Source organism: Dioscorea cayenensis, chromosome 16 (genome assembly GCF_009730915.1).
Source record: "Dioscorea cayenensis subsp. rotundata cultivar TDr96_F1 chromosome 16, TDr96_F1_v2_PseudoChromosome.rev07_lg8_w22 25.fasta, whole genome shotgun sequence".
In the NCBI taxonomy this organism is placed as follows: Eukaryota; Viridiplantae; Streptophyta; class Magnoliopsida; order Dioscoreales; family Dioscoreaceae; genus Dioscorea; species Dioscorea cayenensis.
The window spans coordinates 20,318,136-20,322,944 of record NC_052486.1 but is presented as its reverse complement, the minus strand read 5'-3'; the positions used below and the strand labels follow the sequence as shown (position 1 = coordinate 20,322,944).

The 4,809-nt window shown below is 38.2% G+C and overlaps 1 pseudogene; it reads right to left on the bottom strand.

Moving 5' to 3' along the window:
* Positions 1 to 2,143: 2,143 nt before the first annotated feature.
* On the bottom strand, positions 2,144 to 4,046 carry LOC120278610 (annotated as a pseudogene).
* Between the last annotated feature and the right edge of the window lie 763 nt (positions 4,047 to 4,809).

The window sequence follows — 4,809 nt, the reverse complement described above, 5'->3', positions numbered from 1 at the left end:
TCTTTCACAATCCTACTCAATTGGCTAAAAGTAATTTACTTTGAAAAAAATATTTTCAAAAATAGGAAAATTTATAAATTTTTACACAATTTTAGTTACATATATCCGATTAAATCCACTATGGATGTATTTTTTTTATCTTAATAAATCTCAATTTACATTAACAAAAAATTATTTATTCAAGCTTTTCTCACGTAAAATTTCTTCATTACTTGTTAATGTTTAAAACATTATTATAAAAACGTTATTATCCTCGTTTAGTAGTTCAAAGCATTTATTTTAATAGTTTTCATGCTATATTTTTAGTATTTCTTTTGGTAGAGATCAACTCACTTTAATAATATAGAAAAAATACCAAAACAATTTGATTATTTCTCAATATAAGCGAACAAAGAAAAGCAACTTTAATTGTGTGTTAAGTTAAAACATCAACATTGTTTGAAACTTGAACATTGAGCTCCCAACGTCTATCATTAATTAACCATGATCCTTTCTAGGGTTGAAAAAGAATTTTACATGCCATCATACATAACTTTTAGTTAAACATAACATGTGATCTTTTAATTCCAAACAAGTTAAGACATACTAAAATGAACACACAACTAAACCACAGACTTATTATTAGAATTATTGACAAAACATGTTTCAACTAATTTAATGCATTTATAACAACATGGACGGGTTACCGTGATTTATTCATTGTCAAGAACTTTATTGGCACCTCACTCAAGATTAGTGTTCAATAACTTACTCGTTGACACCACAAGGAATACAGAAAAGTGAAAAGTTGGCTTTGTTCACACTCACCATAAATCATCTTTGGACTTCTTATCTTGTAATTGATATTTTTGATTTGTTTTATTAATGTAGGCCCCAAAGTATCTTTCCACATTTTCATAAACTTTTTTATTTATTAACAATATGGTTAACACATTTTTATTATAAAAAAAAGTGAAGATTACATAATTTAGAAAAACTAATCAAGAAAAATTTTCTTAATATGAAATTTAGATTAGGTTTCCTAAAAAGAGTATATCTAGTTGGACCTAACTTGCTTTTAGGAGTATAAACAGATACCATTCTGAATATTTCCTGAAAAAAACCTCTTAAATTTTGTCATTTTCTTTTCCCCTGCCTAGATAAAATTAAATAAATAAATAATGGAAACAATCCCATAAAGGTTAAAGCCAAACACAAATTTTTTACTTTTTTTGTGCATATATATATATATATATCCAATCAGAGAATTATATAGGTAATTATAACTTCAACAAGAACATCAAACAAAACAAGAACAATTTATGAGTTTATAACATAATAATTGTTTTCAAAGTCATAAAGGCTATATAATTATATACTAATTCATTTCCATAAGCCAATATAAAATCCAGGAGTTTCTTTTGCAAATGTTAAAAAACTTAAATTACAATTTTACATATAACCCTTTATAAATCCAAAAATACAATCATCCTTTTCCATAACAACAAAAGTTTTCAGGAAATATATATAAATATAATTGCAAATAAATTCAAGAAACTTTAAATGTAAAAATAAAAAAAAAAAATCAGTATATACAATAATCTCATACAAAAGTAAATCCCATAACATAAAATATTTAATCACAACAACCCTCAGAATCAGATACTCTCTCGCCAGCCCTCGAATATTATTTGTGGAAACAAATTTCATATTTCACCGAATTCCATTATTCTATACACAGAACGATCAGACATAAAATAACAAGGCGACTAAACAACCTAAACCTCACCAAATACGAGTAACTAATCAGACCTAAAATATTGTAACAATTAAAATACGTAAAATACATACTTACAGTAATCAGACAGCAATTAAACCATAAAAAAAAAAAAAAAACTTTTAACGGATTTAGGGATTTTGAATAAATAAAAATAATTTAGAAAGCATAAAAGTAGCCCTAATGGCGGAAAGCAAGCGAGCAAGCGAGCAAGAGAAAAAAGCATACCGATCTCGAATAGCGTGAAACGCATCGTGACGAAGAGGAGATCGTGGTAATCTGCGGATACGTCGGCTACGGTTTCTGCACCCGGCGCCACGCCATTGATGACCATTAGAGAGATCTCGATCAACCCTCAGCAATGGCAATCATGATCTAAGAAAATGCTCACCAATTTTGGTAGGTTCCGATGAGTCCTCGCTCGTAGACGACGCGCCGAGATGTCCACCTGTCACCGTCGGGATGACGTTCCTCACCACACACTGGATCGCCGGATCATCGCCGCCGCAAACCCGCCGAGCTTCGCGTTCATGTCCAGCAAGTTCCGGTGATCGTCCCTCGTTCCCTACTGGCTGTTGATCGTCTTTGGTAGTAGTTGACTCTTTCCAGAGCTCTGAATCGGAGGTGAAGATCTCGGGTGTGATGCCGGTGATGGTGCCGGCGATGATCCTTGGGGGAATCGCGGAGCCTCGCACGGGCCAGGGGTTTGAGATCGTGGCGGAGGTGGGGAGAGAGAGGCAAGAGTCCGCGGTGGTGTACCAGGCGGCGTCGTTGGAGGAGGACAGGTGGCGCAGCGCGTGGCGCGGCGCAGTGGAGGTGGTTGTTGGGTTTCGCCAGACGGCGATGTCATCCCTTTTCTTCTGGATCCAGCACGCTTCTTTGGCGATTGATTCACCATGGCGGCCTGCTCCTGGCGTTGAGGTCGTCCCAGGTGCGTTCCCATCCTCTCCAGTGCTTTTTCCAGTGGGATGGGGCTGAGGGATCCAGTAGCCTCCTGGTCGGAGAATTCTATCGATTTCCTTCAAAAAGGCCATCTGAGAAACAATTGGCAGTGATTAGAGGTTTTTGGGGATGAGCTCAAAGTCAAAGTGTTCCGATGAAATGCAGCAAAGAGAAAAATAGGCTCAGTGAGCTCTCTATGTTTGGTGAAATGCGCCGAAGAGAAAACGAGCAATGAACCCATTGTGTTCTGATGAAACCATGCAAAGAATAAGCACTGAATTCATGGTGTTCGATGAAGAGCAATGAGCAAATTGTTAATGGTGTTCGATGAAATGCTTTCTGCAAAGAGAAAAGAGAGAGAAAAGGAATACCATAAAGTTGCCATGGAATGAGACAGCGTGAGCAGTGCGCCAGCGTCAAACGCGCGGGCGGATACGGCAAAAGCCGCTTGAGGCGAGCACGCCGATCATGGCCGGCACACCACGCTCGAGCGCGAACTGCACCTGGGCCTCGTGCGAATCTCTCGGTGCAAACGACATCGTCAGCACGTCCTCGACAACAGGTGCGCTCGAAGCTCGCAAACCTACGCATCATTAGAAACAGAGATATCCATGAACGTCAAAAGCTCGAGCTTGATCTTGAGCTGAAGCTAAAGCTCACTCACCCCACAACCAGTATCAACAACGGTCCAATAGTCGTACACGCAAAGGAACGGCTTGGCGATGTCATCGATATAAGCATCGGCGCCGCGGAAAACTATCGTGCCGCCGCCGGGAACTGAACTTATCACCGTCGAGCACGGATCCAGTTCTGCACAGCCTTCCACGCGTGAGCTCCTTGTGAGGGACGTTAGCGAACCAGGTGCGTGCCCCGGCTAATGGCCAGGGGAACGGATTCCGCAGCCGGCCGGTGCCGGAATCAAACACTTCAAAAATCTCATTTATTGGCCGGACAGTTCTCTATAGATGCAGACGGTCTCGGTCCGAACTTGAGACTCTGGTCACGGTCCCTGCAGGGAGTGTACCTCGCTGTATTTGGGGATCACATGCCGGGAACTTCTTCGTCTCCGGCGATGTCGAGCAGTGTCATCGGCCGCGTGGTGGGCGGTGAAGTCGAGTGCGGAGAGACGAAGACTGAGAAGAAGAAGAAGAGGAGGTGAAGGGTTGCAGGAGAGGGAGAAAGAGGGGTGGAGGCTGAGGGTGGAGGTGGAGCTTTGGGAGGGAGTGTTGCCAGAGGGCGAGAAGGTAGGAGGCGGGTGCAGGAGGAGGGCCACGGCGGCGACGGGGAGGACGCCGGAGCGCTTGAAGGAGGAGTGAGTGGTGGTGAGCTTCTTCCACTCGCCTGCCATTGGACTGAGGTATGTGATGCTCTCTTCTTCTTCTTCTTCTTCTGTTTGAAGGTGGTGATGGTGATATTATATAATGAGATAATTAAGAATTAATAATTAGTGGTTAATAAACTAATTTGGGATTAGTGGGGGTTTTAATTAAAGGTTTATAATTTTTAATTTTTGGTTTTCTGTTTATGAAGGAGGTTTATTGTGGCTTGGTTATCAGGTAGTTGCTTGTGAACTTGGTATGGGTTGGTGGGTAAAAAATTAATTTTTAAATATGAAAAATAATGAGTTGAAGAGAATAATGATAGCAGTTGAAATTTGTGTCTAAATATATATATTTTTCAGTGTAATTACTTTGAAATATTGATTTATAAAGTTTTGAAAATCTTTCATGATTTTGAAAAGAATAATAACTTTTATAAGAAAATTAATATTTTAGAACTTTACTTTTTTGGGAATTCCTTTTATATATATATTTATATATAATGAGGTTTTCTTTTCAAAATATTTTATTTTGATTTTTGCTCTTTTACTGTTGTGTGTGTTTTTTTTTAATTTATCATTTTTTTTAATTTCATACTCCATGAGTTAAAAGGTTCAAATCCACCTCATCACCGAGATACGAACATTTTATGTAAAAAATTCGATATCAATATATTAATAGTTGGCTTGTATAATTAAATTTATATAATTGATGAATTATTTTGGTATTAAATCCTTAAATATTATTTTTAAATATACATAATTTTGTTAAAAAAATATGAACAAGTTAGCA